Source organism: Papio anubis, chromosome 11 (genome assembly GCF_008728515.1).
Source record: "Papio anubis isolate 15944 chromosome 11, Panubis1.0, whole genome shotgun sequence".
Taxonomy (NCBI): Eukaryota; Metazoa; Chordata; class Mammalia; order Primates; family Cercopithecidae; genus Papio; species Papio anubis.
In genome coordinates this window covers 91,661,161-91,683,189 of record NC_044986.1, presented here as the reverse complement: position 1 = coordinate 91,683,189, position 22,029 = coordinate 91,661,161, and the positions used below count along the sequence as shown (strand labels likewise).

The 22,029-nt window shown below is 42.5% G+C and overlaps 1 protein-coding gene across 26 annotated transcripts in view; it reads right to left on the bottom strand.

Moving 5' to 3' along the window:
* PARD3 (par-3 family cell polarity regulator) overlaps window positions 1-22,029 on the bottom strand; it is a 711,028-nt gene that overhangs the window by 655,399 nt on the left and 33,600 nt on the right. The window lies entirely within an intron of this gene.

Genomic DNA, 22,029 nt, shown 5'->3' with positions numbered 1-22,029 from the left:
GTGAGCTGAGATCCGGCCACTGCACTCCAGCCTGGGCGACATAGCGAGACTCCCTCTCAACAAAAAAAAAAAAAAAGAAAATTTCCATAATGAAACATTACTTAAAAAAAAAAAAAAAAAATAGCTCGGTGTGTGTTAATAGTGTGCTAAGAGGTAAACGGTGGGAACTGCTGACTGGAAAGAAAATGAAGGCAACACTGAGCCCAGGAGTGGGAGCAGGGTTTCCCTCTCACATTGGCTCTGAACCACCCTTTTCTGAGACAGCTTTTCTAGATAAGCACCTGTCTGTCTTGTGTTTCTCATTAGCCCAGCACACAGCACTCAAAGTACTGTAAAATGAAAACATTTATCTTAATAGCCTGCACTGTCCATAATCTATGTACTTCACCTTCCCATAAGTTGAAAAGTTTAGGAAGTTAGGGTTAGGTCTCATCCTTCTCAGTGTCACCCACAGGAAGAAACTCACCTATTTGCCAATTATTAGACTTTAGCATCCTCCCTTTCTTTTGGTATAGGAGAGCTAAAAGTATACACAGTATTGACAGAAAGACACACCTCCCCTCCCCTAACCCACTCCCCAAAAAAAACGATACAGTTCAAATTCAACGCACTGGTTTTCTGGTACCTTTATCCAATACCTCCATCCCCAAAGAAAAATACAAAGTTTAAGGGTGAAAGCTCAAATCTAAGCAAGATGTCCAAAAACCTACACTTCCAAACTAAAGCATTCCATCCACACTATTTGTGTCCCAGGTAACAGCTAGTGCAAACCCCAGCTCAGGAGAAAGAAAGCCATACTACGTAAACCAGGCATGGTTTTGAGTAGAGCATTTCTTCTTAAGATTTGGGCTTCCTCGGCCAGGTGCAGTGGGTCACACCTGTAATCCCAGCACTTTGGGAGGCTGAGGCGGGTGGATCACCTGAGGTCAGGAATTTCAGACCAGCCTGGCCAACACGGTGAAACCCCGTCTCTACTAAAAATACAAAAATTAGCCAGGCGTGGTGGTGTATGCCTGTAATCCCAGCTACTCAGGAGGCTGAGACAGGAGAATCACTTGAACCTAGGAGGCAGAAACTGCAGTCAGCTGAGATCGCACCACAGCACTCCAGCCCGAGCAACAGAGTAAAACTCAAAAAAAAAAAAAGATTTGGGCTTCTTCCAGTCTTTGTACTAAAAACAGGAGCAGTAATAGCGTTTAGCGCTTATTTCTCAGAGGAGAAAAAGAGACTTTAATGATAGTATTACAGTGGCTAACATCTCTGCAGGGATTGTGAGGCAGGGAACATTCTCAACACTTTTCATTTATTAACTCATGTGATCCTCGTTCAATCCTAAAAGTACTATTATTACACACACACACACCCCACTCCACAGATGAGGAAACTGAGGTACTGCAACGTTAGGTAATTTGCCTAAAGATTACACAGAGCTGAATTTCAAATCCAGATAGCCTACCTACAGTCTGTGCTCTGAGCTACCCCAATAGGGAATCTGAAGAATCAAACTATATTTTATTGAAATTACTCCTTCTAGTGTTATGAATCAACAGTCCATGTTAACTGTGCATTTATTAATGATTCACTGGTTACCAAGTCAATCAACACATTGTACTTGCATCAGAATAAAGCATCATGGATTAACCAATATTAAATTATGTTTTATTACTTGTATTTTACCAGACTTCTTAGTAAGGATCTCTGTAATCCTGTATGGGGGATGCGGCGGGATCACCCAAAGCTGACACTAGCAGGTCAGAAATGGGTATTTGCCAAGGGAAACACTTCAAGGTACAAGAGCAGATTTAAAATACTCTGATTCAACACAGACATCTGCTCTGCCAGAAGCTACCATCTGCTTCATATCCCAGAGAGCAAAACATTTCAATAAGGAAGTGTCAAATCTGACTCCTAATCAGGAAACAATTATCTACATTTGCTACTAGCCCCAAAGCTGATTCAAAACTCCTGGGGCAAAAGTTAATGGAAAAACCACAGTACAGGTACACATTCTAATGAGACTAGACATCAGCCAAGATTCCTACCAGCTCTAATATTTTAAAAATACTTAATTGACCAAAAAAAAAAAAAAAAACCCACAAGATCTAAGACGAGAGCTGTTGAGAAAATTTTCAGAGGAGGAAGAAAAGCAGGGGTACAGAAAACAAAGGCCTTTGAGGAAAATATTCAAGGGACTCCCTGACTCAAAGGGACCTACCGCCAGACAACTATGCACACAATTACAATGCAGGAGCACCGTGTAAGCATCTTTAAGATAATTACAATGACTTTCAGAGGCTCAAACAGGCAAGCACTAGAGCCTGTTAGGATGTTAGGAAAGGTTCTGTGGAAGAAACCAGCAATTGAGTTAGGTCCTAAAGAATCCCCATGTCCTCAGACCCAGAATCAGCAAGGAAGGAGGCATTCCAGGGAGAAGAGGTCCCACAAGCAGCACATCCCTAACCAGGAGCTGCAGCGCCAGGGACCCCCTGCGGTGTCATTCATAAAGATGGCCTGAGACAGTGGCTTGGGGCAAACTGGAGACAGAGGCTACAGAAACCCTCTGGAGTTCATGCAATGAACATATAAATCAGCACCTACTATGGGCCCAAGGCTGGGGATTCAGCATGAACTAGAAAAACAAAGTGCTTGTTATAACAGAGCTGGGATTCTATGCAATGAGACAAAGTCAAACACGTAAGATAGTTAGTAAGAAACACGTTGAAGAAAATAAAACAAGATCATGAGATAGAGAGGGGCAGGTGGAGTGCCACCTGATGGCACAGAAGCTGGGAAGCATCGCTGCCTGAGAACTCACCATGTTCCTCTGAAAAGTCTGCTCAGGGCAGGGGAGAGAGGAACACAGCTCAGGAGGTGCACATCCTATTGATTGGCCCTCACAGAGTGCTCAGAACCACCCAGCAGCCTGATGACTCTGTGACTTTTTAATTCAACCTCATTAATTGAGCTAATGAGAGGTTACTTCCAAAATGACTTTGGTATGCTCGTGAGACTATACAATTACAGCCTTTCTTCTGTTTGTTTGTTTGTTTGTTTTTTTGAGATGGAGTCTTGCTCTGTCAACCAGACTGGAGAGCAGTGGCGTGATCTTGGCTTACTGCAGCCTCCGCCTCCTGGGTTCATGCGATTCTCCTGCCTCAGCCTCCTGAGTAGCTGGGATTACAGGCGCACACCACCACACCGGGCTAATATTTTTGTATTTTTAGTAGAGATGGTAAAATACAAAAATATTATCCGGACATGGTGACGCACCCTTGTAATCCCAGCTACTCGGGAGACTGTGGTTGCAGTGGGTAACCAACCTGGGTAACAGTGAGACTCTGTCTCCAAAAAAAAAAAGAGAGAGAGAGATTTTTAAAGGGATAAAAATATGAAATGTTAAGGGATGAGATTTTAATCTATGAGAAGCATAAATTTGTTTTCAAAAACATGTGCAACTTTTTCTTCTTTGAAACTCTTTTCCAACATCTCCTTATGTTGTCTGTCCATCACTTAACTAGACGTAAGTGCTCCAAGGATATTCTACAGTCCAAGTTCTCCATACATGAGCCTGTGAACCCCAAAAATCTGAGACAGGTCTCGGTCAATTTAGGAAGTTTATTTTGCCAAAATTAAGGATGCACACCCATGACACAGCCTTGGGAGGTCCTGATGACAAGTGCCCAAGGTGGTTAGGGTACAACTTGGTTTAATACATTTTAGGGAGACATGAGACATCAATCAACATATGTAAGATGAACATTGGTTCGGTCTGGAAAGGTGGGACAACTCGAAGCAAAGGTGGGACAACTCGAAGCAAAGGCGGGACAACTGGAAGTGGGGAGGGGCTTCCAGGTCATAGGTAGGTAAGAGACAAATGGTTGCATTCTTCTGAGTTTCTGATTCGCCTCTCCAAAGGAGGCAATCAGGTAAGCATTTATCTCCGTGAGCAGAGGGGTGACTTTGAATACTATGGGAGGCAGGTTTGTCCCGAGCCGTTGCCAGCTTGCCTTTTCCCTGCTTAGTGATTTTGGGCCCCCAAGATTTATTTTCCTTTCACAAGCCCTATTACTCAACACTCTGAGGGTGTCACAGCAGCGTGAAAAGAGAAGGGAAAACTTACTTGGCCCTGGCCCACTTTTCTTCTCTGCACTCTGGATGGTGGAGCCAGGCAAATGGCTTGGTCCTTGGCTGCCAGCCCTGGCTGAAGCCCTGCACACATGCCACTCCCTGCTGAGCGCACTCAGGGTGCGGCTCCACCCCAGGCATGATGACAGAGCTCTGATGGGAGGTGAATATCCAGTTCCCATCACCGAACTCCAGTTCATGTCACCCTCGGTGCCCAAACTTTACCGCTCAGCCCACCTAAGAATACTCTGCTCATTACCTGCCCTTTCAAGGCTCAGATCAATAAACTCCCTTGACTTCTGCCTCCTGCCAAAACTGAATGAATTCCATTATCCCACCGTCTCTCAATCTCAAGCTGGTGTCACTGTCAGCAAACCTTCACTCTCCACATAAACAAGGTGGCCCCTTCTGCTCCAAGTCATGCTTTGCAGCTGTCTGCACAGGGCTGATGGCACAGCCGACTCCCAGAGCTTCCAGGATGCTGGCAGGCCTCCATGGATACCGAGCACCACCGGTACGGCCACCACCAGGGCTAGGGCTGCCTACCAACACCCTGACCAAATCAGCCACAAGGTTATCTGCCCACCCCATAGCCACATTCTCACTTAAAATACTGCCTCCAAACGGCTTAACAGAAGGCCTCTGAAAACTCAACACCAAATCAGCACTGCCAAAAATGCAGTCCGCCCTGAATTTATCCCACCTCCTCCCATTTATCCTATCCAGGCGAAAATCATTACTGTAAATTTTTTTCTTTGTCTAAAACCGTACTTCCCAGCACTTGAGGCAGGTGGATCACTTGAGTCCAGGAGTCCGACACCAGCCTGGGCAACACGGCAAAACCCTGTCTCCATAAAAAATACAAAAATTAGCTGGGCTCACAGTGGCACGTGCCTGTAGTCACAGCTACTCAGGAGGCTGAAGTGGGAGGATCGCTTGAGCCCAGGAGGTCAAGGCTTCAGTGACCGTGATCACGCCACTGCACACCAGCCTGGGCAACAGAGAGAGAGAGACCATGTCTTAAAAAAAAAACAAGAAAACCATACCTAGTGTTCTTCAGTTATACTTTTCTCAAATTCACACACACACACACACACACACACACACACACAATTATAACCATTTCATACTTACAAGGGATCCCTTCCTAAGTGACATTAATTCAGAATGTGGGGGTTCCCTTCTCTAGTACACCCTTACCATCAAACCAGTTCCATCTGGTTAAAATACAGACCCAAACAATTTCCCTGCTCAAAAATTTTCACTAGCTCCCAATGACTTCCTCAGTATCAGCTGATGGCCCTTCATCCAAGACCCTCCATGACAGTCATTTCCCAGCCTTATCTTCTGCTCTCAGTCCATATCACCCAGCCAAATGTTTCCTGCTCCTTAGACACAAGTCATCCCTTCATGCTGTTCCAGTCACCATGCCCACACATCTGTCCTTCTATGAAGATCTAGTCAATGCCATCTCCTCCCAAAAGTCTTTCCTGGTAATGGTCAATCCATGACCAACTCTCACACCTTTGAACTGCAAAAGCACTTTCTACTGCTGATTAAAACTATCACTTTTTGCCTGGTATTCTAAGCATTCTTAAATGGATATGACACCTCGAGCCCTCAGCTAGCCTGTAAACGCCTTGAGGGCAGCGCCTCCAACCAAACACCCTGCACATAAAAGGGTTATCTGGATGTGATGAAGTAACTTGCACCCAGACTTTTCATCCCAGAGGTCCTGAGGGTCAGGAAGAACTATGTGTAAGTGAAAGGGAGCCATGGGCATTTCTGAGCAGAAGACCCTTGCACTGGACCTGCATTCTGAGAAAATCAAGGTGTCCCGGCAGAGCAGAAAACACTAGCCTTGCAGTCAAGACTCACCTGCCACTTAATGAGGTATGTGGCCTTGGACAGATGACTCTCCCACCACGGACCACAGGAACCTAATCAAGAACTTGTACTTTGAGAGTAAATTGGGAAAGGCAGATAAATTGTATCATAAGTTCCAGTTTCCTATGGGTATCACCTGCAATGATGTAGAGATTCCAAGACTCCAGACAGGGATGTGCCCCGTTCTCAGTCTCCACCATAGACCCGAAAGCTGGACAGCAAAGTGAGGCCATGGATTTGCCAGCCCTGGGTCCTGTGATCTTTAAGGTCTGACATCATTGGATTTGGGGAGGCTATGAGATGCTCCCTCTGGGAACTCAAAACCCTAAAAGTCTGTGGGGTTGTTCTGCAATGGAGCTGCAGAACTCCCTGTGACGGAAGAGAGAAAGGGAAAGAGGGAGAGACGGAGGGAAGGAAGAATACTAACCTAGTATTAAAATTTGTCATTTGAAAACATGCAAGCCCTTGTGATTTTCATCAGGAAACTGTACAAAAAGTAAATTCATAATGTCTTTTAAAAGTTTACATTCCCCTGATTTAAATGTCCTGGCTTTTGAAAGCAAACATGTTCAAAGAGCTGGTGATGCCAAATGCGCTGGGCAGAGTGGTTACAGAAAGAAGGAAGACGGTGCAGCTCAGAACATGGCTCTGCCTGTCCCTGTGGTTTGACTCAACATTGCTCAGCCTCCCTACTTCATCTGAGGTAACAGCAACAACCATGCCCCCGACACAGGATCACTGTGAGATTAAAGGGGTCCCATGTGTAGCATAGTGCCTGGCACATGGGGAGTGAAGAGTGAAGGAAGGCAGGCTACGGTTATCATCACCATCATCAAGATCATGACTCTGTCATTAGCAGCATATTTCTTTTTTTTTTTTTTTTTTTTTTTTGAGACGGAGTCTCCCTCTGTCGCCCAGGCTGGAGTGCAGTGGCCGGATCTCAGCTCACCGCAAGCTCTGCCTCCTGGATTCACGCCATTCTCCTGCCTCAGCCTCCCGAGCAGCTGGGACTACAGGCGCCCGCCACCTCGCCCGGCTAGTTTTTTTTGTATTTTTTAGTAGAGACAGGGTTTCACCGGGTTAGCCAGGATGGTCTCGATCTCCTGACCTCGAGATCCGCCCGTCTTGGCCTCCCAAAGTGCTGGGATTACAGGCTTGAGCCACCACGCCCGGCCTAGCAGCATATTTCTATCTGCATGTTAATGCGAAACAGTTTTTTAAAACAGAAAAGTTACACAAAATTGAGGAAGAAAAATAAAATCAGTCAGCCCGACCTAGTCTTACAAAACCACTTGCTGGCTTTTCTTTGGTGTCTGGTTTTGATGCCAGCCAAGGAACAGTTGTCACTAACTCTTTTCAATTTGGTGGTGTATCTTATGAAGCAATAGGTGCTTAGACAAAGACACACACATGTTCAGGCTGGCATACAGAAAAGAACTGATCTGATAGAAATGAACATCCTGTGCTTTTAGGTAGAAACAAAGGAGTTTTTCAACAGAGTGAGCTCAGACCTTGTTTTCTGGAGCTTCAGAGGAATACAGCAAGTTAAAATGACACTTTTTCCTAACAGCTCGCCAGGATAAGCCAATGAAGATGGGTCACACCTGGAAACAACTTCCATCAACCCCTGGCAGGGGTAAGAAGTCATTCGTGGATCCCTTTCACAAAGGTAAATACCAAGGAAGTTCTGCAGTCTGGAAGGTAGAGCGGCCTACATTCATCTCACCCGCCAAGCAGAATGCAAGATGCACCCCTCCATGGATTTCTGTTTTCACTCACAAATCCCGAATGCCCTGGTCAGTTCTATAGCAGAAAACCCAAGCTCACCAGGCACGGTGGCTCACGCCTATAATCCCAGCACTTTGGGAGGACAAGGCGGGCAGATCACCTGAGGTCAGGAGTTCAAGACCAGCCTGACCGACATGGTGAAACCCCCGTCTCTACTAAGAATAGAAAAAAATTAGCTGGACATGGTGGTGCACACCTGTAATCCCAGCTACTTGGGAGGCTGAAGCAGGAGAATTGCTTGAACCCAGGAGGCGGAGGTTGCAGTGAGCTGAGACTGTGCCACTGCACTCCAGCCTGGGGTACAAGAGCGAAAATTTGTCAAAAAAAAAAAAAAAAAAAAAGAGAAGAAGAGAAGAGAGGAGAGGAGAGGAGAAGAGAGGAGAGCAAAGAGAAAGACAAGGAGAGGAGAGAGGAGAGGAGAAGAGGGAAAAGAAAACCCAAGGTCAACTCACACTGGATTATAATGTCTAGCACAAAATAAGACACTCAAGCCCATTGAAATTGACTGAACAAACCAACTAAGTACAGCTGGATATAAACACAAGCCCTGTATATAAAAGTCTTGCACAGGGCACATTAGCAGGTTTGAAGCCCACCCTCTCAAGTCAGCTAATCTCTCTGAAACCCTACCCGTCATGGCAAAATCTCCCACATCTGCTACTGAAGCATTTGCTAAAGGAGCTGGCAGGCACAGGCAGTGCAGTCTGGGCTCATCACAGCTGTCAATGCTAAGGGAACCAGGGTGCAAGGAGTATTTTCACTACATTAAACAACTGACATACATATTATGTATATGACTTTGCTGTTGCTGCTGTGAAGGGTTCATGGCATGCAACTTGAGCAAGTAACTACTTAAAACAGCCAAGACAAATAGACCCACACTACATCTTTGAACAAAGGAAATTTTACTTAACTTGGCAAAAGTGGTGCCCTGACTCAATTATATTAAAAATGTGAATGGAAAATAATCCAGGTGATTATTTTAACAGAGCTTAAAAATGTTAGATTTAATATTCAGAAATGGACCTAACAACTCCACACATTGAGGATATAGTTTGAGTTTCAACACACACATCCTTAAGAATTCTTAATAAAAAGCAGGAATCAATAAGCTCAATCAGGCCAGCCTTTGGAAGGTAGTCTACCAATACTTTTATTTTTATGTATTTATTTTTTTGAGATAGAGTTTCACTCTGTCACCCAGGCTGGAGTACAGTGGCACAATCACAACTCACTGCAGTCTCGACCTCCCAGGCTCAAGCAGTCCTCCCGTCTCACCCTCCCAAGTAGCTGCGACTCCATGTGTGTATCGCCACACCTGACTAATTTTTATTTACTTATTTTTGGTGGGCAAGGGGTAAAGATAGGGTTTCACCATGTTGCCCAGGCTGATCTCAAACTCCTTCACTCGAGCGATCCATTCACCTCAGCCTCCAAAAGTGCTGGGATTACAGGCATAAGCCACCATGCCCAGCCTACAAAATACTTTTTAAAATACATAAAGTACCTTAAGTGTTAGTAATAAAGCAATAAACAGGGTGAAATGTTCCAAAAAGCACAGACAACACAATGAGAATGAATGTTGAAAAGCAGACTAACGTAATGCTTACTTGACCTGTTTTTTAATTGATTTTTCCATATTCCCTTTATTTGAAATGCATATTTACAGATCCTTCTCTAAAAGAGATATATAACCAGGAGGCAACCTCCCAAAGAAAGGAAAATTTCATTCTCTGCCCACAATTACCTTCTGAAGCAGCTTCAACTACTTTTGTTTCAAATCAGTTGGCACTAAATGTGATAGATACACATTTATATTTTAAATTTCGCTAATCCATTCCAAAATGTTTTGCAGAATATTTTATTTTACTGTGTTTTCATGATTCAAAACAAAAGGAAGGCATTTTTTGGAAGCTATTAAAATAAACCTCGCTAATTTTCTATAAACTACTCTGAATTACACACTCTTGCCAAAAGTCATTTGGAAACACACTGTATTTTGCAGCTAGTATTAAATTGTGTGGGTTTCTTTAACATTAAAAAGTACACAACACTATTCAAATGTCAAGTTTATTCTAATAAGGTGTTTTCAAAAACAATATTTCTATAATGCAAGCTCAAGAAAGGGGGAAGAGTACTCTTTTTGATGTTTCAGCAATAGGGAAAGCAAAGAGCAAACAAAATCTGCTCTCACAGCTATATTAACATAACGCTAAAAACCAGGTACACTGAAGTTCCTTCCCCACAGTAATTAATTTCAAAGTCTGTAATTTAAGTAGAAGTTACCTTCTGCAGAGTTCCCTACTCCTGGTCCTTAACAGTCCAGAGGCATCAGCATCCCTGGGAACTTGTTTGAAATATAGACTCTTAGGCCTCACCCCAGGTCTCCTGAATCAGAATCTGCATAATTACAGGATCCCCCAGGGACATGTGTTTGAGCAGCATGGCTGTAGAAAAGTATGGCATTAAAAACAAAACCTTTCCATAAAATATCAAGAGTAAACCAGTTAAAACCAGGCCTCTCAAATGCAGCAGTGATAAAAACCCAACATTGCCTTACTGTAATATCCAAATGACAAATTTTGCACACTAAAACTACGAATGTATGGGGCCTGAAAGTATCCCCTGACTTCAAATCAGGGCTGTTCCAAAAAAATAATAAGATGTGATTATCATAAAGGAGATCATTCCAATACTTTGAAGTTTCAGGAAAGTTCCAGGTTAAGTCCACAGTTTAGATAAGCAAATTCATGTGCAAGTTACAAAGACGATCGCTGAGCTATAATGTTGAGTTATTAATGAGTGAGAAAAATGGAGGAAAGATTCTTATTAGATGACAGATCTGCCTTCCTCATTGTACTGTGAGTTTTCAAACAGTCACCTGTAATTCTTGACTGTTTAACATCTTTAATGTTTTTGTGCCCTTTTCTCAGGAAAGAAAGGAAAAGAAACATAAAGAATGGGAAATGCTAGTGATGAGAAAAACAGAACTCAGCTCAAAGGGTAGCTGAAGATTGGCACAAAAGTTCTCTACCATGAATAACATCCAAACCTTTCTAAAAGAAGACATTTGTAGAGTAAAATCCTCCCTGAACCCTCATACCTTGCCAGACGACCTCTAATCTTTACACTATTTCCTTTCTCCCTTCTTGCACCAGCCCAAAAAGAAATGTTTAAGCCTGTCACTGTTCCTCTTACCCTTCTTCTGCCTGCCTCCAGTCTAAACTGCATTTTTGCCTCCTCCTTCTCAAAGAAGCATCCACGTCTCTTGCATGTGCCCTTTTGAGTCCCACTAGCATCTTTGTTCAGACGCTCATCACTTCACTACCTATGCCATGCAAGTGTACTTCTATTCAGCACTGCAGACAGCTTGCCTGTCTCCCACCTCTCCAAATTAAATCCATCCTGCAGATCCCTGCCAGCATCATCATCTTAAAATATCTTCCTAAAATATCGTCAGAAATGTCATCTGTTGATGACATTTCACTGGGTCCCTATTTCTTAGAGAATAGGGGAGCCAGGTGCAGGGACTCACACCTGTTATCACAGGGCTTTGGGAAGCCAAAGTGGTAGGACCACTTGAGGCCTGGAGTTTGAGATCAGCCTGAACATAGTGAGAACCTTCATTTCTCCAAAAAAAAAAAAAAAAAAGTTTTTTTAATTAGCCACGTGTGGTGGCATGCGCCCACAGTCCTGGCTACTTGGGAGGCTGAGGCAGGAGGATTGCTTGTTGCTCCCAGGAGTTCAAGCATGCAGTGTGTTATACTGAGACACTGCACTCCAACCTGGGCAACAGAGTGAGATCATGTCCCAAAAAAGAGAAAGAGAATAAGGGAGCATTTCTAAATGTGCATGTGACATCAGCCTCACAACCACTCCTACCTGCCTTTCCATGACTCCCAACACCTACCCTCTGAGCCACTCGCAAACTGTAGTTCACTCGAACCTGCATATTCGAGGTTGCTCAAGCTTGTTGTCTGACCTGCAGTTTGTTACCCAAAGAGAGTCCAATCTTCAAGACCAAGGCCTGCTTCCTCCAGGGAACCTCCCTTGAGCATACAAAGCCACAGGGCTCTCCATGTCCCAAAACTCCTGGGAGAATTCATGTTCACTGACATTTACTCAGCTTTCTTCTCTTGTACTATTAGGGAGCCACCATAGGTTCAGGGTAATGACTATGTTTTGAAACCTTTTATAACAGCAAACCCAGGAGGGGATCAACAAATACGTCAGGGAGTAAGTAATGACTGGCTAAGCCTGCAACAAAAGGAATGTCTTCTGAGTTGGTGCTAACACCCCCACCCAAATATTAGGAAATTACTTCTTTTCTGGATGAAAAAGGAAAATGAGATCCCTCAACACAATTTTTTCTACCAAATGTTATATTTGCAAAACAAGAATAACTCTCACAAATTTCTAAAACTTAGGGCTATGCCAACTATTTTATTCCAAAAGCAGAGATGAATCTTACTTCCTAAAACAGCCTCTAAAATATGTAAGTGCTGGGACACCATGTATCTGTAAGGGTCTCACAAAGTACCTGGGATGTAGTAAGTGACCAACAAATATTTGTTGAATACATGGATTGCGGTTTCCTTTTGCTTTGATCCATTTCTCAAACAAAGAGACTCCAGTAAGCATAGAACTAAAGTTCCCAAATGAAAATGGAAGAGTTGCAGAAACTCAGTAAAGAATCAGCTCTAAGCAGAATTTACCTCCTCACCCATTTCTTTTTCCCATTCCCCAAAAAGCAAGTTTCATTTACTTATGAGGTTCTTTAGAAAATGCAAATTTAAATGAAAAAGCATCACTATACTGTGAATGACCAGCATGCCTTTGGACTCTTGCCATAAGCACACACTTGCCATAAAGCATAACATAATCCATAACACTTGCCATAAAGCACACATATTAAATGCAAACAAAAATGCAGAAAATTCACTACCAAAAACATGTGATCTTAGTTACTTAATGAGGAATAGGTATCTTTGAAAGAGGTGTACACGTAGGAAATAAAGCAAACACTACACACTTTTTGAAAGCATACATCAATACATGCTTGTGTATATGATACACAATTCTACATTATCAACCTCAAAGCAAGAACTAGAGCAAAATTAATGTAAGTCGAGAGTTTATTTGAGCCAAGCTTGAGGATTGCAACCCAGAAGCATAGATTCAACCTGCCCTGAATAATACTCCAAGAAGCAGCAGTTACAAGTGGATTTTTAGGCCAGGCAAGGTGGCTCACACCTGTAAATCCAGCATTCAGGAGGCCGAGGCAGGCAGATTGCTTGAGCCCAAGAGTTCAAGACCAGCCTGGGCAACATGGTAAAACACAGTCTCTACAAAAAAAATACAAAAACTAGCCAAGCATGGTGGTGCATCCCTGTAGTCCCAGCAACTCAGAAGGCTGAGGTAGGAGGATTGCTTGAGCCTGGAGGCAGAGGTTGCACTAAGCCAAGATGACGCCACTGCACTCCAGCCTGGATGACAGTGAGATGCTGTCTCAAAAAAAAAAAAAAAGTGGATTTTTAAAGGTAAAAGAGGGGGACAGACAGTGGACTAACACACAGTTGTGAAGAATTTTCACTAGTTTACAGAAATAACATAGATTAGTGATTTGCTATACACTACAGCTACAGGATTTGGGTTATAGTGTCATCAAAAGGTTAATTTATACCTACTTGTGGCAATAGCAAGCAGTTTCAAGAGACAAATATGTAAGCCATGCATGTGGCACATGCCTGTAGTCACAGCTACTCAGGGAGTCCAGGCGAGAGGACAGCCTGAGCCCAGGTGTTCAAGGCTGCAGTGAGCTATATGATCTGATCATGCCACAGCACTCCAATCTGGGTGACAAGAGGAAGACCCTGTCTCAAAAAATTAGTAAATAAAAGATGACTACATAGCTAAAGTGGGAAGTAAGGTGTTACTGCTCTCATTTTAATGTCTCTCTGGGCCTGATCATCAAAAAGACTTGAAGCCGGTTACAGTGGCTCACGCCTGTAATTCTAGCACTTTGGGAGGATGAGGCAGGTGGATCACTTGAGCTCAGGAGTTTGAGACCAGCCTGGCCAACATAGTGAAAGCCCGTCTCTACTAAAAATACAAAAAATTAGCAAGGCATGGTGGCGGCCGCCTGTAATCCCAGCTACTCAGGAGGCTGAGGCAGGAGAAAATCACTTGAACCGAGATGGCACCACTGCACTTCAGCCTGGGCGACAGAGCGAGACTCTGTCTCAAAAATAAATAAAAAATAAAAGGACTTGCATTCCTCAAATAAAAGTCATTTTCTTGTTATCAATTGTAAACCTGTTTTTAAATGTCAGTATCAACTGACAATATCAAACATTAAGACAGTACCTTTGAAATCAAAGTAAATAAAAATGATCCAAAGCTTTAAAATGAGGAATATAGGCCAGGCGCGGAGACTCACACCTGTAATCCCAGCACTTTGGGAGGCTGAGGTGGGTGGACCACTTGAGCTCAGGAGTTCGAGACCAGCCTGGCCAAGATGGAGAAACCCTGTCTCTGCTAAAAATAGAAAAAAATTAGCCAGGTGTGGTAGTGGGCACCTGTAATTCCAGCTACTCAGGAGACTGAGGCAGGAGAATTGCTTGAACCCGAGAGGCAGAGGTTGCAGTGAGCCAAGATCGCGCCACTGCACTCCAACCTGGGTGACACAGCAAGACTCCATCTGGGGAAAAAAAAAAAAAACTATTTCTACATAGTTCTATAGCTTGTATTCTCAATGGAGCAAGAAAGCCTGTAATAAATACCTTTGCAAATACAGAACACTCAGCAGATGGAATCTGAACTTTAAAATATGGCCTTAACATGTTACTTTACCAAAATTACTTCTCATTCATACCCAGGCATCTTGGAAAGCTACATCCATTTACACAGCAAATAAGCAGTTTGTAGAACCACGCGGCACACCAAAAACAGCTGACACATCTCCTTGGATTTAAAACAAAGTCATCCCAGCATCTCATTTTCATCCTACCATAGCCTTATCTAATTCTTTAATGTTCTCTTTACTTTGATGAGGAATTTAATTATAAACCAAAAAAAAAATACATCTATAAACGTTTACCCCACAACTAATAACACTTAGGTATTACGTTAGTTATAACATGTTTAACCTTGTTCTCATCAGTGTTCATTTAATGTTTTACCTTTTTTCACTTGGCCTAGTATAACCATGCTTCACTCTGCTATATAGTCTCTATAGCCATTAAATGGCTGCATGTTGTTTCTTCTAATGAATAACCCCTAATGAATAATGGTGAAGTGGCTGACTGCACCATTTTCCTGTTGTTGAACTTCTGAAGTTATTCTAATGGCTTCCGAAATTAAATAATGTGGGACTGAATATCTTTACCCATAATTTCAATTCCCTAGGGATAACTAGTATTACAGAGGACTGCAAGGGCATGAACATTTTTGTAGATCTTGATAATCATGCCAAATTGCTGTTCTGAGAAGATGTAGTCTTTTACACAAAATCACCAACATCCAAATGCACCAGGCCACTGGGACTTTGCAGTGTCAGGTATGTTAATCGTTTTTGGTTTTGCCAATTTAACAGGATATAGGATAATATTTTAAATTTTGAGAAAAGCACTGAAGACTAGGTTTATTCAGTGCTTTTCTGCAGCTTTTTACCAGTTAATTCCCTCCTTTGTGAATTGCCCACTTGGTTCCTTTGGGCAAACATCCACTGGGCACTTAACGTTCTTCTCATAAATTTGATGGAGTCAAAGTGCCTCATAAGTGCTTTGCATGTTCAATTAGAAGCTTTCATAATATGAAAGAATAATAGAGACTTAATTCCATCACTGATCAGTTGGATAAATGTTCAGAAGTTAACCAACATATCACTACTCCCAGGGACTCCCACCTCTGGGAAATAAAATGTGCTTTACTTTAAGCCAGTGGCTCTCCAAGTTACTGAACGCAGTCCACATTTCTCACCCATCACTACTTTCCACTAGAACAAACTCAGTGATAAAAATGAACTATCACCACATAAACAAGAGGGGAGAAAATACACACCTATTTAGAAACAGTCACAAATGATTCATATTTTAACAGCAAAACATACCTGACTTCAATTCTCATTATTAGGAAATTATAACTCCAAAGCACTGTTGATGCTAAAAACACAGCACTACATCCTGTAGAGTTGGCCAAAGAACTCACAACAAACTGCATGGAGTCACCTTTTAGGCAAGGCTTGGCTTCTAAAATCAAGGCTAAGGTTAAGACAAAATTATCCTTGAAAATTACTTAAATAGCACACACAGTAAGCACATGTGGTTTTCTGAGTGCTGCATTACCTTTTACAAAGCCTAACCCTGGCAATTTTCCTGCAGCGTTGGAAGAGACTGCTGTTTCTACGGTTGAATACCAGAAGAAACGCATCTCTGTATTTAAGGAGATGTTGCATGAAAAAAACATATATTGCTAATTATTTTTAAGCAAACATTTAGACTTGAATTAGTATAAGTTAAATGCAAATGATACAATGCAGCTGTAAACTGAATAAAGACAAATAAACTAATTTATAATTTAAAACCAAAACAAAAACAGCAATTGAAAACCACAACCAACTCAACATTACACTGATCTTATACCGATCCTCCGCACAATCAGCTTGAATTAGAACTACCTGCATGCAAATATGTCATTGCTTTGCAATCCTGCCAAGTACTAAGTGACATCCAGACTTTAGAATACTGAACTGAAATCATCAATGAAATCTAGCAATTTCACTGGTATCTGTATTTGATATACTTTTTCATTTAGAGACACTAAATTTCAGTGACTCCTGGAAGTTTACCTAGTTATGAAGATGTACGGAATAGTAGAACCCAGTGGAGGATTAACATCAACACTCAAGGTTTCTCAATTGTGCTCTGAAAGTCACTGCTTTGAAAACAAGTGCCAAACAGAGGAAACAAAAAACATGAGCAAAAGTGGAGATTTTTTAAAGTCACAAATCCTTTCAATTTGGAGACTTACACAACATAGAAGCAGCATAGAACCCAACATTTCAAGTTCATACGACAGAGCAGCTGCTCAAAATACAGCAGCACTCTAAATTTATGTGCTATTGAACCAAGATTGACCACCAAAAAGAACAAATCAGCCAGGCATGGTGACTCACACCTGTAATCCCAACAGTTTGGGAGGCTAAAGCAGGAGGATTTCTTGAGGTCAGGAGTTGAGACCAGCCTGGGCAACAAAGCAGGACCTCATCTCCACAAAAAAACTAGCCAGGTATAGTGGTGTGTGCCGGTAGTCCCATCTTTGGAGGCTGAGACAGGAGGATGGCTTTAGCCCAGGAGTTTGAGGCTGTAGTGAGCTGTGATGCACAACTGCACTCCAGCCTGGACATCAGAGCAAGACCCTATCTCAAAACACAAACAAAAAGAAAGGAAAAGTCTCCTTACAGGACCGAGCCTCGGCAGGCAAGCAAGGCCACCAGTTCAAGGTGCCCTTCGTCCAAACAATCTACCACAAGAGATATATGTGTGAGAGAATGAAGAAATTTGGGTGCAAATATAAAGGAAAGCAAAGTAGATGAAGTATTGCTATGAGGGTTTGTCACTTACTGTCTAGAGAAACCAAAGAAGTGGAGGGAACTCTCTCAGTTTTTAACCACACAAATTTGTACAGAATCAAAATGTATACAGAAATCTGTAGGTATTATTCTAGAACTTAAAAGACATATCATAAGAACTCTTGACCCACATCTCAAGAAGCAATAAGCAAAGCTATCATCCTCACCACCTTCATGCTTTTCAATTAATAACTTTGTTCATTTTCCAAAGTGATACATGACCAGGCATGGTGGCTTACACCTGTAATCCCAGAACTTTGAGAAGCCAAGGCAGAAGGATCAATTGAGCTCAGGAGTTCGAGATCGGCCTGAGCAACACAGCAAGACCTCGTCTCTACTAAAAATTTATATATACAATACTATAGGCTCACGGTTGAAATTTTGGAAAAGCATGAAGCCAATAAAATTCATCCATAACTCTGACCAAAAAAGAATTGATCAGTTAGGCAGCCAAGAACCCTGGAAGAAAGTGAGAATATAATTTTGGAACTAGTAATAAGAAGACAAGGGAACAATAAACCCAGCAGGACACCATCTCTAAGCTCTAGAGAACTAATTTTGACAAGTCCAAGAAAAATATACCTCAGACACCTACAAGAGGATTACTGTTTATGTGGCACAGGAGACACTAACATATGACAATCTGAGAAAGACAGAATGGCATGATCTGAAACAATAAATCTGACTGGCTGTGGAGCTCAGTTTTTAAAACAGCAGATCTGTACACTTTAGGGGCCAGCACATGGCCAAGAAGGAAACAAAAATGTGGTATGAACCACAGGGAACTTTGTCAGAAGACAAATCCAGAATTAGCTGAAGTTCTTGAACAATTTTTTTTTCTTTTTTTTTTTTTTTTTTTTAGTAAGCAGAGGAAGGAGAGCAAGGTTTTAAGCTACATTTGGGGCCAGGAAGAGATAAGCTACAGATAGAATATAGCTCCTATTAACTAATCATATGTTTTCTTCGTCTTTCGCAACAGAAGAATCTTCAAACTACTGAAGGAACAACATTGTAAGCAGAAAATTAGAAGCCTCCTCCCATCTGAATTCCACCATTGGTGGAAAAAAAAAAATTAAGGAGACTATTTCCAAGTATTTTCAGTAGTTTTTTTTTTTTTTTTTTTTTGAGACGGAGTCTCGCCCTGTCACCCAGGCTGGAGTGTAATGGCGCAATCTCAGCTCACTGCAACCTCCACCTCCAAGGTTCAAGAGATTCTCCTGCCTCAGCCTCCTGAGTAGCTGGGATGACAAGCACATGTCACCACATCTGGTTAATTTTTTTTTTCTTTTTTGTATCTTTGTGGAGATGGAGTTTCACCATGTTGGCCAGGCTGGTCTCAAACTTCTGACCTCGTGATCCACCCGCTTTGGCCTCCCAAAGTTCTGGGATTACAGGCGTGAGCCACTGCGCCTGGCCTTCAGTAGTCTTATGCCATTTCCCTGCTTTGGAACCTTCGAAGACCCCTGCCTGCTCACAAAGCAGGGACATTTTCCTGTGTCACAAAGGACTCTATACTCAGTCCTTCAAGCCCCTTCCCTCCACCTTCCTCTTCCCCTAGTGGACTCAGCCAGATCTGCCTCAGATGTCAATTTCCCTGGCTGGTCTCTAACTCACCGTCAGGCTGAGAGGAGTTCAGACAGCCTTCCCTGCAGCCCCATGTCCTCACATATGTGTCTCCTACTCCATGACCACCTTTGCGAACATTTTGAACAACATCTCTCTCCCTGGACAGGGGGCTCTTAGAGGGCATCCTCACAGCGCAGCACCAGGTATACAGTAGATGCTCATTAGACATTTGGATAATTTTTATTTTTTAGAGACAGGGTCTCACTCTGTCACCCAGGGTGGAATACAGTGGTACAATCACTGCAGTCTCAAACTCCCAAGCTCAAGCAATCCTCCCACCTCAGCCTCCTGAGCAGCTGGAACTATACGCATGCACTACAACAGTCAGCTAATTTTTTTTTTTTTTTTTTTTTTTTGGTAGAGATGGGGGTTTTGCTTTGTCGCCCAGGCTGGTCTTGAACTCCTGGGCTCAAATGATCCTCCTGCCTCAGCCTCCCAAAGTGTTGGGATTACAGGTGTGAGCTACCTCACCCAGGCAATCATTTGTTAATTAATCAACTGATTTCCTGAGGAAAGATGGTGAATCTAGGAAAGAAACCAGAAAATCAAGATGAGCACTGCCCTCCCTCCTGCAAGGAGGCCTTTGGGAAAGAGACTGCTGCTGAGTTACCACCATATCCATGGCTCTTGAGTTAGAGCTTTATCCTCCAACAGCCTTCAGAGGTACCACTGTCCCTCCATGTCCGGGAGGGATTAGTTACAGGACCCCTGCGGGTACCAAAATCCAAGGATGCTTAAGTCCCTGATAAGAAATGGCACAGCATTTGCATATAACCTCTTCTATACTCTAAATCAGCTCTAAATCACTTATAATACCTAATACAAAACTCACTAAGCTCCAAGCCAATGTGTGTGGCTTTAGGCAAGACATTTAAGCTTGTGGTATCTCGAGGTGCTCATCTGTAAATGGACAGGGGAGACAGGGAGGAAGGTTGCAAGAGGAGGGTTGCAGTCTGCTGGATTCTAAATCCCTCGGGCCAAGGACAGAAATGAGCAAGGACAAAAACCAGCAAAGCCTGGTTCAAATCCACTTGTCTGGCAAGTAGTCGGCAATTTCACTGTGCTGCCTTAACCATCAGGTTCTCAGCTTTAAGAACTGAGCATCATGAATGAAGGGGAACAGACTTGGCCTGTGTTGCTAAATGGCAAACATGAATTAACAAGGGGGAAAATGCAGCAACAATCAGGCCAACAGAGCATTTTTCAATAAGAAATGTTATCCCTTAGAATTGGCTGCCTTGAAAGGCGCCAAGTGCATGGCCACAGACAATATCCTTCAGCAGAGACATGGTGGAGGAAAATTTCTACCCTATTTAGAAGGTCTACACATTTAGAAGGGACCTCTTAAGTTCCTTTCAACTCTAAATTCTATTTTACGAATTATATGACTAAGAAATATACTACATGTATGCTGAAAATATGTAAATGACAACTTATGTTTTAAATAACATTAAGAGCTTGCCAAAAAAAAGAGCTTGCTGTTTAAAATACCTGGTATGATTAAATAAATCTCATTTCACCTATCGTTTCCTCAACATGAGGTAGACTAGTATTTTTGTTCACAAAGGACTGACAAACAGCAGCTAATTGAGAAAGTTGTCAGACTCCGACTCAGAAAAATCTAGCATCCTTCAGCATACATAGTATATTTAGTCGTTCAGTATTAATATGTTGAAAGTTACAGTCACCATCCAAATAAACTAAAGCAGACCAGGCACAGTGACTCATTCCTGTAATCCCAGCACTTTGGGAGGCTGAGGTGGGCAAATCACTTGGGGTCAGGAGCTTAAGAGCAGCCTGGCCAACATGGCGAAACCCTGTCTCCACTAAAACTACAAAAAAATCAGCCAAGTGGTGCACACCTGTAATCCCAGCTACTCGGGAGGCTGAGGCAGGAGAATTGCTTGAACCCAGGAGGCAAAGGCTGCAGTGAGCCAAGATCATGCCACTGCACTCCGGCCTGGCCGAAAGAGCTAGACTCCATCTCAAAAAATAAAATAAAATAAAATAAAGCAGCTATGCAGATATCACCAGCTTTTAAATTTTCTTCAAGAAACCCTCTGGATTCAGTCCTTCTGTGAAAAAAGATGCATTACCTGACATACACAGGCAGGCAGTGGAAGACATTCATTAGCTGGAACATTTCAATAGCATAGCATGCATAACTGCAAATGCCATCAAGACAAGATCCATGCCTGGAGACATCCAACATGGCACTTTCAAGGAGACATGCCCATTTCAAAGTCCTACACACAGGCGAACTCCTTGGTGATTTTCTTGGGTCTGTCTTCTCTGAGTCCCTTCTAGCTCTAGATCTAAATGCTCGGAAGTAAACAATGACAGTAATGCCACCGAGTGGCAACTGAAGTCAACTGTGACTCTCTACCATTCCCCATCCTATTCTACTTCCCTCCATCATTTTCTTTCCCTGGAAGATGCATTACACCTGCCCGTAATCCCCATGGAAACTACTGTGAATTTCATTTTAACTCTGATTCTTTTGTACGAATGGTTTTAAAATTGCTAAGACTTACTGTATTAAAAAAATTAATTTGCTCTTGAGACAACTAACCTCACAAACTAATCACCAAACACCTTCCTGGTTTTCCATTTCTACCTCTTGACCTGAATGTTCTTTACCATGGAGATGTGGAGAGCACTGGCTGTAAGTCCAAGTACTGGTTTATGGTAGATGTCTTGGAGATTTATCTCAATAGCCCTCTCAAAACACGTCTGTAATGATGTTGAATATAAAATAACAATCTACATAATAAGATGCAGAAGCACTTCCTTTGCACTATTAATAAATTTTTGTTGGCAATATTTTCTAGGGATAAACATCTAATTATTACAAGCCCATAATCAGCAAAATGTCTTATAAGCGTGACATTCAGGAATTATTTCTTGGAGGTCATCAGGAGTCACAATAGGAGGAAATCGTGCCCTGCTGTTAAAACTCTACCGGAATTCAT